Source organism: Dipodomys merriami, unplaced genomic scaffold (assembly GCF_024711535.1).
Source record: "Dipodomys merriami isolate MVZ:Mamm:240054 unplaced genomic scaffold, mDipMer1.0.p SCAF_9, whole genome shotgun sequence".
Lineage (NCBI taxonomy): Eukaryota > Metazoa > Chordata > Mammalia > Rodentia > Heteromyidae > Dipodomys > Dipodomys merriami.
Genome location: NW_027206512.1, coordinates 29,452,317 through 29,465,666, shown reverse-complemented (window position 1 = coordinate 29,465,666; position 13,350 = coordinate 29,452,317).

Sequence of the window (13,350 nt, the reverse complement as noted above, 5' to 3'; positions counted from 1 at the left end):
AAATCATCACTCTAAAATGTCCTCTTTCCTTTTATTCTTCACTTTGACATTCTTATGCAGGTGTCCATTTGTTTTCTGTCATTGTTAGTTTACTTTTCTTCTTTTAATGATATCAGCCTAACTTTTAGGATTGCGTTAGTGTTGTTCTAACTTTTAAGAATTATTACTTAATACTAAAATTAAAAAAATTAGAAAACTATCACTTGTTAGATAATAAAATTCAGAAAACTATCACTTGTTAGACAACAAATAGGTTTGAAGAAAAGGTAAATACCTAATGAAAAATAGAAGATAGTATACTTTTAGAATTAATCTCATTGTAGAGAGAATTACTGATCTTTGTCATAGTAATGGAATGGCAAAGTCTGTTGGAGAAAATATTTTTGCTTTATTAAATGAACTCACCTTGCTGCTTTAAAATAAATGAGGTAAAATATCAGTGACCCCCCCAACACCAGATAGTATCTATTGATATTAAGTTAATTGATGCCATATTTTTTCTAGTTTTATATATCCTAATGAGCCAGAAAATCCTTACGAGATTTTTGTAATGCTGCTCAACACACCATTGAAGATACAGTTTTAAATTCTTCCATATTCACCTTCTAAAAACAAACTCATAACCTGGTAAGTGAAGATCTGTGAATGTGCACATGTGTGCATACTCACATAGTGTATATTTATTACCTTTTAAGTTTCAGATTTCCAAACTATCCCAAGAAGATGTCTTGTTTGATTTATTTCCATCTGGTATACAGCTAGGTCCTGATACATGCAAGATACCTAACATGGAAAGGAGAATGACCACATGTCCAGAATGTCTATCAGAAGATAAATAATGTAGACTCACAAATTCTAAGGCTAACTGGGCTTCCTTGCAATCTAACATATGGTAGACACAGCCCCTGTGGGATTAATCATAAGCAAGTAAGAGCCAATGGAAAGTACATCAACATATAGCAGGAACTGAGACTTTTTTATACTTGCTCTTACATATACCTGATACTATTTAATACTGACAGAAGAGAATCATAACACAGGAAAAGGACTTTATTATTCATTGAGCAAACAAGCTGCATGAGACTGATGTGAGCATTAAAATCTCTTATCCCTATAGGTCTAGTAAGGACAATAAATAAGCAATAGATGCTTCCTGTGCATATTGTACAATAAATACCACAGCTCTGAAAAACTGCCTGAGAAATGTACCTCTTTTAAATCCAGCTAATCCTTATTCAAAGAGAAAATGATACCTCAAAATTCAAAGTTCTTTTGTTTCTAACACTAATCTGAGATTTGCATTTGAAGAGTATGTATGGCCTTCAATTTATGAAATACCTAGGATATAATATCTCACTAACTAGATCCCTCAGAAATTGCAAGTATTTTCTTTTCAGTTCCCACTCATGGTCACATGAGGTACCATTCTTATGCACAGTGAATAGAAGAAATAAAAGAAGGAGTTTGATTCATTATTGAATTGGCTTGCCCTTTGAATATAGTTTAAAATTGTCCACTGTGGAATAACATTCTAATTCACTCATACATGTGAAAATCAGTTGAGAAAATCGTCCAATTGGGCATAATTCCAAGCAGTCGACAAGGTCATCGACCTGGTATATGAAGAGAATTGACCTACAGAAATATCATACATTGATTCACAGTCAGTGGCAAATGGCTTGGCCAGTTGATCAATAACCTAAAAGGATAAAGATGTCTAAGAAGAAAATGTGTATATTGTTATATGTAGAAGTGTCCAAAATATACTCTATCCACTTGTATATTTGATGGCTTTGAGTTTGAAATCAGGCCCCCATCTTTGTTAAACAGGAATTCACCTCATTGAACCACTTTGTCAGCAGCTTTCTGCCTCTGTTATTTCTGAGATAGGGGCTTATTATATTCTGTGGATTGCCTCAACTGTGATTTTCTTAATAGTGATGTATTTTATCTCCTCTGTGCCCGGGCCTTGTGCTTCCCCACACATCTCGGATACACCTAACGATTGGTTAAGATGGAGCCTCGGGCCCTTTTTATGTCAGGGTTGGTATCAAACCATGGTTCTCTGATTTCAGCCTCTGCACACAGATCAATGTTTTTTTTTTTTTTTTTTTTTTTTTTTTTTTTGGTCGGTCGTGGGGCTTGAACTCTGGGCTTGGACGCTGTCCATGCGCTCTTCATCAGCTCAAGGCAAGCGCTCTACCGCTTGAGCCACAGCACCACTTCCGGTTTTCCGGCGGTTTATTGGCGATAAGAGTCTCACGGAATATTCCATGGATGCCTACTTTTTCCAGAACCTTCATCCTAAAGGGGTGTTGGATCTTGTCAAATGCTTTTTCTGCATCTATTGTGATAACCATGTGGTTCTTATCTTTGCTCTTGTTGATGTGATGAATTATATTAATTGATTTGTGTATATTGAACCAGCTTTGCATCCCTGAAATGAATTCGATTGTTTCTAACATATTTATAAGATTATTTCTTTGTTGCTTTGTGTGTCCCTCCCCCACGGTATAACCCCTGCTTTCACTGTATTTGATGTTAGTATAATTTGTGGAGGAAAGGGCAAAAACAAATCGTTTAAATAGAGATACAGGTGGACCCATTGCAACAATGAGATGTACACGTTGTTATGTTGAGAAACGAACTTTACAACTTTGGAGAGAGGGGGAGGGGGTGGAAGTGGGAGATGGGAAGAGATGGGAAGGGGAAACAAAGGAGGCAACAATGCTTCATAAGAAATGTACTCATTACCTTGCCAATGTAATTGTAACCCCTCCATAAATAAAAATTAAAAAAAAAAGGGTCTCATGGACTTTCCTGCCTGAGCTGGCTTTGAACTGCGATCCTCAGATCTCAGCCTCCTGAGTAACTAGGATTATAGGCGTGAGCCACCGGTGCCAGGCTACAGATCAATCTTGGTATCACACATCAATATCTATTGTGAACCTTTGAAAAGTAACTACAACCTACCTAAATTGATGTTAGTCATCCTATGTCCTCAAAGAGCTGGAAAAATGTGCTCATAAAAATAAGAACTACCAGATGAGTTGATCATGCTGTGTATAAAGTGCATCATTTTGTATTCCTTAATTGAGGAATAGATGCTCCATAATTTGTAATAGGTGCTCTATAATTTGGAATCCAATGATTTGGTATTCTTAATTGTTCAAGGGAAAATGTCTACTAAGGAGCACACATTGAACTAGTAAGCTCACATTTAATGCTGCTATCCAATCATTCTAGAAGCATACATCAAAAATTAGATGGAAGCTGGGTGCCTTATGCCTGTAATCCTATCTAGTTAAGAAGTTAAAATCTGGGGATCATGTTTTGAAGCCAGCTCAAGCAGGAAAGTCTGTGAGACTCTTATCTTCAATTAGCCCCTATGTGGCTGGTATGGAGCAGTGGCTAAAGTTGTAGAGTGCTAGTCTTGTGCAAAAAAGCTCAAGGATAATGTTCAGGCTCTGAGTTCAAGCCCCAGGACTGGTACAAACATAAATAATATATAGAGATAGATAGATAGATAGATAGATAGATAGATAGATAGATAGATAGAGAGAAAGAGAGAGAGAGAGATTTAAAAGTTATCTTGTAAGGGCCAGTCATTACAGCTCAACTCTAGCATGTACAAAACCCTCTGATTGATTCCCAGTAGTGTAAAGAGTAAAACTGAATTTTAAAAGAGATTGAACGAGAAAGAGAGGAAGGAAAGAAGGAAGGAAGGAGGAAGGAGGGAGGGAGGGAGGGAGAGAGGGAGAGGGGGAAGTCTGTAAGAAAGCTAAAGAAAGGATTGTTCCCTAAATCTTTTAAAAGGAGTTCAAATGTACCAATACCTGACTTCTGGCCTCCATAATTGTGAAACAATTGCTTGCTATTGTTTTAAGCCAGTAAGTTTGTGGTAATATGGTTTTCTAATTTTATGTGACTAAATAAACCCAGAGAAATGCTAATCAATTATTAGGGAGGCAAAAATGAGATAGGTATTGTTTGTCTTCGTTGCAGAAATGACAATGCTATTTTATCTTATTTATTTTACCCTTTTAAACTTTCCCAGATAAATCTATTCAGTAGCATTGCAAGGTGAGATATTGGTGGACACAACAGCGTTAGCCTGGATCCCTTAAAGTACCTAGATACACATTCTCAGATTTATTAGAATGTTGTTTACTGCCATGAGCAAGATCTCTGAGAATTGTTTGAATTCATCCATCCATTGTCAATTCTTAGCCAGGATGCTGAATACATCCAATAGTAACTTGATGCACTCAATTGTTACCCCTTGCCTCAAGTTGAGACAATGCTGAAAGCTATCTCAGTTATACAATACTCAATCAGACAGGATGACTGTATTGTTTTCTCACCCTGTAAGATATTTGTCCAGTATAAGTTTACATTTTTAACTCCAATCAATTTTTTACTTCCAGAATAACAGAAGAGTTACAACTGATTATTATTTTTTGGTGGTGGTAGTGTGTGTGTGTGTGTGTGTGTGTGTGTGTGTGTGTGTGTGTGTGTGTGTGTGTGTGTGTGTGTGTGTGTGTGTTTGGGTTTGGGTTTGAACTCATGGCCTATTCTTGTTAGTCTGGATCTATACTTCTAGCCCTATTCGGTGCTATTTTGAGACAGGGCCTTCTTTCCTGCCTTGGTACATGCTTACACCACAATTCTCATATGTTTGATTTCCCACTGTCACTGAGATTATAGGTACATGCCACCACATCCAGTTTATTCATTCAGATAGTGTCTTATGATTATTTTTTCTGCTCAAGGTGTCCTAGAACTGTGATTTTCTTAATCTTACCCATTCACATAGCTAGGATAATAGGCTTATGCCACTGTGCCCAGCCAAGATCCTACCCAATTTATCTTCTTAAGTAGCTAGGATTTCCAGTTGTAATCCACCTGCATTTGGCTTCCTTAATTGTTTTTGATAGATGGATATTATTTGTTTTGTAAGCTTACTTAAATGTTACTCCATAATTTTATTATGATTTTATGTAGTTTTAATAACAGAAAAAAATTAGGGACAGCTTTATTGTTACTAGTTTTACTTCTTGCTGATAGGAGAATATATAAACCATGGTCTAATTTTGGGCTGTATTTTCCTAAGAGTACAGCCTAAAATAATGTCATCATCCCCTGGAATTCTATTTCTAAGAAATAATATTGCCCTATAACTGGCTATCAGAAAACTATGGAAAACCAAGGAGGTGAAATACAGAATTATAAATCTTTGAGATGAATTCTCTAAGTTGGTTTGGGAGAAAGAAGAAAGACTAAAAAGAATTTCTTTGTCTCTACCACCTCTAAGAGTTGTAATCTATTACCATAACTATATGCCTTATCTCTGTAGCTTTATTTCCTAGGAAACTAATCACTGTTGCTCTTAGGACCCTTGGGTCTTTCATTTTCTTGAATTTATTGGATAGTTTATCTTGAGTATTATATGAAAGATGTGTACATTGTCCTATGCCAGTGTTATTTTTTACATTTGACTCATAAATTTATTTAGCGAACAAAAAATCCATTTTAGTCTATATTGAGAACAAAGATATTTTTTGGCAGAAACTCAGTCTTAAAATATGTATTTGTAAATGGATATGAACTTGCCTATTGCTTATTATTATATTATGAAAATATTCTCCAAGGGAACTGTTATGTTGTCTTTGAAGAACAAAATTATGAGCTGCATTCCCTAAAGATATTATCTGGATCACTAGAGCTTTAAAATACAGGCTAATTTTCTGAAAGGGTTATAAGAGTTGTAAGAATGGTTTGCAAAGATAATTTCATATAAATATTTACATATAGATATTGCCAGTTATATAGATACTAATATCATTTTATATTTCCTTTTAAGCAGGTGGAAAGAAACTTTCTGTCAAACAAGGCAACGAAATTGTTTAAAGCCTTGTTGATATGCTATGCCTACGGAAGGAATGCAGTTTATAAACAACAGCAACAATAAAAAGTAAAGAAATTCAGGTTTTTCCATTTCCTGCTTTCACTATATTTGATGTCAGTATAACTTGTGGAGGAGATGGGGAAAAACCAGTTGTTTAAGAATACAGGTAGACCTGTTGCAACAATGAGAAGTACAAGTTGTCATGTCCAAAACGAGCTTTACAACATCGGTGCGGGGAGGTGGGGTAGGGAAGGGGGGAGGGGGGAGGGGGAAGGAGAAGGATTGGGATTGGGGGGGAGGGGGGAGGCTGGGAAGGGATGTGAAGGGTAAACCAAAGGAGGAGGGTGCAATGCTAGGTAAGAAATGTACACATTATCCTGCCCATGTAATTGTAACCCCTCTGTACAGTATGTTCACAAATAAAATTAAATTAAATTTAAAAAAAAGAAAAAAAAAGAAATTCAGGAGCAGTGATAATATCATATGACTGAAATACCTGCGGTTAAGGAGATAAAGAATAAAAGACCCTGACTCAAGGCTAGCCAGACTCCTATTTAGTGGTATAGTGGTAGTGTGTCTATAATCCAGGCAACTTAGAGACAGGATCAGAGTCTGAGGTCAGCTTAGGCCAAAGCATAGGATTCTATTTAACAACAACAACAACAACAAGTAAAATAATCTGGTTCATATTTACTGCTACTACCTAAGCATTCTAGAAACATGCATCAAAAATTAGCTGGAATCTGGGTGCTGGAGCCTCATGCCTGTAATACTATATAGTCAGGAAGTTAAAATCTGGGGATCAAGGCAGGAAACTCTGTGAGACTTTCAATTAACCGCCATAAGTTGGTATGGAACAAGGACTCAAGTTGTACAGTGCGAGTCTTGTGCAAAAAAGCTAAAGGAGTTCAAGCCTCAGAACTTGTACAAGTATATACATATATATATATATATATATATATATATATATATACATGTGCATATATACATATATACCCATAGAGAGAGAGAAAGAGAAAGAGAGAGATTGATTGATTACAATTTATCTTGCTAGGGTAAGTCATTAAAACTCAGTTCTAGCACATACAAAACCCTCAGAAGTATTGGGTAAGGCTCAAGTGGTGGAACATCTTCCTAGAAGAGTGTAACCCTGAGTTTAAAACCTAGTACCAGAGAAAGGGGGTAGGGAGGTATAGAGGAAGTCAAAGAAGGAGGGAGGAAGAGAGGGAGGAAAACTTCAGAATAGCAAAAGACATTACAGTAGGTGTCTATTCCAAGATATAAATTTATTATTCAGAGATTATTTTATCTAGATGTTGTAGCACATGTCTGTAATCCTAGCTACTCTAGAGTCATAGATCTGAGGATCTCAGTTCAGAAAGTGTATGAGATTCTTTTCTCCAATTAACAACATCAACTTATGACTTATGTGGTAGAGCATTAGCCTTAAAGACAAAAGCATTAGTCTTGAGAACAAAAGCTCAGGGCCAGTGCCTAAGCCCATAATTCAAGCCCCAGGACTGGCAAATTTATGCTACCAATGCATTTACCACATACAGTAATTTTATTGAAGAGAACAGTAACACATAAAGAGCTATTGAGAAAAGACGTAAAATGAAATATTTGAGCTAATTTTTTTGAAAAGGTGATGAGCTGGGGGGGGGTTACAGTTACATAGGTAAGGCAATAAGTACATTTGTTTTTAATCATTGTTACCCCATCCTTCTTTATCTCCTTACCTATCCCCCCATCTAGTGGTAATGTTCATATCCAGCAGAGAGTCAATTGAGTATCAATGTTGCTGTAGTTCATCCATTGTTCTGCTGTTTCTGTGATTCCCTTTCCCTTTCATATATTGTATTGTCTGTTATGCAAAACATGAGATACAAAAAACTAAAAGAAATGAAGAAAGAATAAAACAACAATAGAGAAAAAGAAAGAACTATATGCAGAGTCTAAAGAGAACCTCTTGTTTCCTTAAGTTGGAGTTCATGTTAATATGGTGTATTATATATAGTCCTTTGCACTAAGCACTTGGGTTATTGAGATCCTTGTTAAGAATATCATATACATATTCTAATTCTTACAAATGAGGGAGATCATGTAACCTGCTTTTCTTTGGGTCTGGCTTACCTCACTTAATATGATTTTTTCCAAGTCTTTCCATTTCCTTATGAGTGGAACAATGTTATTCTTTCTGATGGAAGCATAGAATTCCATTGTGTATATGTACCACATTTTCTTAAACCATTCATCTATTGAGGGGCATTTTTATTGGTTCCACATCTTGGCTATGATAAATAATGCTGTGATGAACATCATCATGGCTTTAGTTTGGCCTTGTTTGTGGTTGAGTAAATTCCCAGAAGTGGGATTGTGAGGTCATAGGGGAGCTCTATGTGTATAATCGTAGCAAGATACTTTACATTCATACTGGTTGTAGGTCATGAGAAACTTCTTTTAACAAAACAAAACAGTTTTAATATGGGTAGGATAGGACAGAAGAGATTGCTGACACCCATATTTATTGTAAGTTGTTAAAATATCATGAGATTATATTTATGCAAAATGATTCATGATATTCATAGACAATATTAGAGATACATGATTTAAATTTAAAACTATTTTCTAATTATTAGTGCATGTATAAAAGTATTGTTATAGCTATTATGAACTGAAGATAGATAACATGGAAAAATACTCCTCTTCTTTACCAACTCTAACTGAACTGGACAGAGAAAATGAAAACAAACTCAAACTATGCAAACATCATAGGGATTTCTCTGCAGTCAGGTGGAATGAATTTTCCACATGCAAAAATATGAGGCACAGCTGCTTTCTAAATTGATCTATTTAGTTGAACATATCTGTTTAATCTTTCATGATGGATCATGACACAAAAAAATCATCTTAACATGACTGAACTTGACATTCACCAAATTAATTTCTCATTTTCTCTCCTGAAACAAGAAATGCTGTTAATTTGTAGCATATTCATGGCATGTACAACATTCATGTAATTACAGAACATATGGCAAATAATAAAATGGTTCATGGGACATTGTATTCTAAGTGATCATTAATTCCAACAGGACCTAAACACACATTTTTGCTAATTGTTTGTATGTAATTTCCATAAAATAAATTTTAGCCTATTTCTTGTTTTAACAGCTTATAAGTGAAGGTGATTGCTAAGTTGACATCAATGTTTGCAGAAACGTTATATATATATATATATATATATATATATATATATATATATATATAATCTGTGCTTAATAAGTATGTAAAGGAAAATAGTAGTAAAAAGTAGCTAAATACTTCATAATACCTTGGGAATTTTTTAAAATCTCGAAACCCCATTAACTGGATAAGAAGCACAAATACTTTCTGTATTCATACAAGAGTAATTAAGGATCAAAATTGAATTAAATGAGAATTAAGAAATTCAGCTTTGATTTTGATTTTTAAAGAATGGAATATATTCAATTTGGGGTTCAAATATAATTTTGAGTGCTATGTGGATGGGAGTGTCGGTTCAGTGAAAGCAGCATGATAGTGACTTGAAGTTTCAAGTTAGGTGGAGGATGATGGCTATGCTATACAAATGATGGCAGTAAAAATACAAATAAATTTAGGTTTAAAAGAAGAGAGGTAAGAAAAGATTATGAGCCAAGTTGTAAACACATTGATTATTAGATGTCTACATTTGAATTTACTAAGCTTGAAAAGTCCTTGTGCGACATCACGGTGAATCTCAAGGCAAACATGAGTCCTAAGGCTCTCTTACCTCATAGCCACCATTGGGAATTGGTAAGATTTCTTTTTTTTTTATTTTTATTATTTTATTTTATTTTTTGTGAACACAATGTAGAGAGGGGTTACAATTACATGGGCAGGATAATGCGTACATTTCTTATCAAGCATTGCAGCCTCCACCTCCTCCCCCCCCCCCCCCCAACCGCACCAACGTTGGGAAGCTCGTTTTCGACATGACAACTTGTACTTCTCATTATTGCAACAGGTCCACCTGTATCCTTAAACGACTTGTTTTTCCCCATCTCCTCTACAAGTTATACTGACATCAAATATAGTGAAAGCAGGGGTTATACTGTGGGGGAGGGACATACAAAGCAACAAAGAAATAATCTTAAAAATGCATTAGAAACAAATGCATGAAAGAAAAGAAACATTAAAATACATATCTAAGGGTTCATTTTCCTAACATCACATTATCTGACCTTTTCCACTTGACTCATACATATACTAGATATTGCAAATAAGGGAAAACATGGGACCTGTGTTTCTTTGGGCCAGGCTTACTTCACTTAATATAATTTTTTCCAAGTTTTTCCATTTCCTAACAAATGGGGCAATGTCATTCTTTCTGATGGAGGCATAGAATTCCATTGTGTATATATACCACATTTTCTTGATCCATTCATCTACTGAGGGACATCTGGGTTGGTTCCATATCTTAGCTATGGTAAATAATGCTGCAATAAACATAGTTGTGCTGGTAACTTTAGTGTGGTCTTGTTTGTAAACCTTTGGGTAAATGCCCAAAAGTGGGATTGCTGGGTCATAGGGGAGCTCTATGCGAAGTCTTTTCAGGAACCACCATACTGCTTTCCAAAGTGGTAGAACAAGTTTACATTCCCACCAACAATGAAGTAAGGTTCCCTTCTGTCTACATCCCCTCCAGCATCTGTTGTTGTTAGAGTTCTTGATTTTTGCCATTCTAACTGGATTGAGGTGGTATCTCAATGTTGTTTTGATTTGCATTTCTTTTATGGCTAGGGACGTTGAACATTTCTTCATGTGTCTATTGGCCATCCTTCTTTCTTCTTCATAGAAGTTTCTCTTTAAGTCTTTCGCCCACTTATATATTGGGCAGTTGTTTCTTTGAGGATTTGTTGTTGGGGGATTTAATTGTTTGAGTTCCAATTATATTTTAGATATGAGACCCTTGTTTGTTGAATGGCTTGTGAAGATCTTCTCCCAATCCGTGGGCTTTCTATTGATCTGGCTAGCTATGTCCTTTGCCATGCAGAAGCTCTGCAACTTCATGCAATCCCATCTGTCAACCTTTCTTTGCTTTGTTGTGTTTCCAGGTCTCTATTCAGAAAATTTTGGCCTGAGCCAAGAAGACCTAGGGTTTCTCCTATTCCATCCTGTAAGGTTTTAAGAGTGTCTGCTTTGACTTCGAGGTCTTTGCTCCCTTTGGAGTTGATTCTGGTGCAGGGTGATATATAAGGATCTAGTTTTAGTTTTCTACAAGTAGTTAACCAATTTTGCCAGCACCATTTACTGAAGAGGCTGTCTTTGTTCCATTCTATTGTTTTAGCTCCCTTATCGAAGATTAGATGGCTATAGGTCTGTACGTTCATTTCTGGGATTTCAATTCTATTCCATTGGTCCTGAGGTCTGTTCTTGTGCCAATACCAAGCTGTTTTGATTACTATGGCTTGATAGTAGAGTTTGAAATTTCGTATTGATATTCCACCAGCAGTGTTCTTTCCATTGAGGAGCGTTTTTGCTATTCCGGGTCTTTTATTGTTCCATATGAATTTTTGGATTGCCTCTTCTATTTCCTTGAAGAATGAGGTTAAAATTTTGTTAGGTATTGCATTGAATTTGTACATAGCCTTGGGAAGTATTGCCATTTTCATGATGTTAATCTTTCCAATCCAAGAGCATGGGAGGTTTTGCCATTTTCTTAGTTCTGTTTTAAGTTCCTTTTTCAAGATTTTAAAGTTTTAATCATAGAGGTCCTTCACTTATTTGGTTAAGTTAATTCCTAGGTATTTTATTTTTTGTGGGGCTATTACAAATGGAGTTGCTTTCCTAATTTCAGCCACACTTTTCTCATTGTTGGCATACAGAAAAGCCATTGATTTTGGGGGGTTAATTTTATACCCTGCTACTTTGCCAAAGTTTTGAATCATTGTTGGCATACAGAAAAGCCATTGATTTTGGGGGGTTAATTTTATACCCTGCTACTTTGCCAAAGTTTTGAATCAGCTTGAGTAATTTGGGAGTGGAGTCTATGGGATTCTTTAAATACAAGATCATGTCATCTGCAAAGAGGGAGAGTTTTATTTCTTCTTTCCCTATTTGGATCCCCTTTATGTCTGCATCTTGTCTTATTGCTGTAGCTAGGCATTTAATACTAGATTGAAGAGAAGTGGAGAGAGTGCGCATCCTTGTCTTGTTCCTGAGTTAAGAGGAAATGGCTTTAGTTTTTCACCATTAAGTATAATGCTGGCTGTAGGTTTTTTATATATAGCCTTTATTGTATTGAGGAATGTTCCATGGATTCCTAATTTTTCCAAAACCTTCATCATAAAGGGGTGTTGGATCTTGTCGAATGCTTTTTCGGCATCTATTGAGATAACCATGTGGTTCTTATTCTTGCTCCTGTTGATGTGATGAATAATATTAATTGATTTGCGTATATTGAACCAGCTTTGCATCCCTGAATTATATCATGTTTGATCATGGTGTATGATTTTTTGGATGAATTGTTGAAGTCGGTTGGCCAATATTTTGTTGAGAAGTTTTGCATCAATGTTCATCAAGGAAATGGGTGTATAGTTCTCTTTTTTTTGATGAATCCCTGCCTGGTTTTGGGATGAGGGTTATGATGGCTTCATAGAATGTGTTCGGTAGTGAGCTTTCTCTTTCAATTTCATTGAAGAGTTGGAGGAGTATTGGTGTGAGCTCTGCTTTGAAGGCCTTGTAAAACCATCTGGTCCTGGACTTTTCTTAGCTGGGAGGTCTCTTATTGCTGTTTCTATTTCAATGCTTGATATGGGCCTGTTAAGTTGGTTTAACTCATCTTGGTTTAGTTTTGGCATGTCAATATTTGCTAGGAAAAGGTCCATTTCTGTCAAGTTCTCAAACTTATTAGCATAAAGTTTTGAGAAGTATTCCCTTATGATGTTCTGAATCTTGGTTGTTTCGGAGGTGATGTTTCCATTCTCCTCTCTGAGTTTATTAATTTCGGTGTGTTCTCTTCTTTTTCTGATGAGATTTGCTAAGGATCTGTCAATTTTGTTAATTTTTTTGAAGAACGAACTCTTTTTTTTGTTGATTCTTTCTATAGTTTTTTTTTGGATTCTAATTCATTTAATTCTGATTTAATTTTGATTATTTCTTTCTGTATACTGGATTTGGGTTTATCTTGCTGCTCTATTTCAAGGAGGTTTAGATGTGTCATTAGATTGTTGGTTTCAGATCTCTCCAATTTGATGATGTAGGAGCTCAGAGCTATAAACTTGCCTCTGAGTACTGCTTTTGCTCTGTCCCAGTGGAGCTGGTAATTTGTGTGTTCATTTTTGTTGAATAGCATGAACATTTAAATTTCCTTTTTAATCTCTTCTATGATCCACTTGTGATTTAAGAGTGTGTTGTTCAGCCTCCATGTGATACCAGACTTT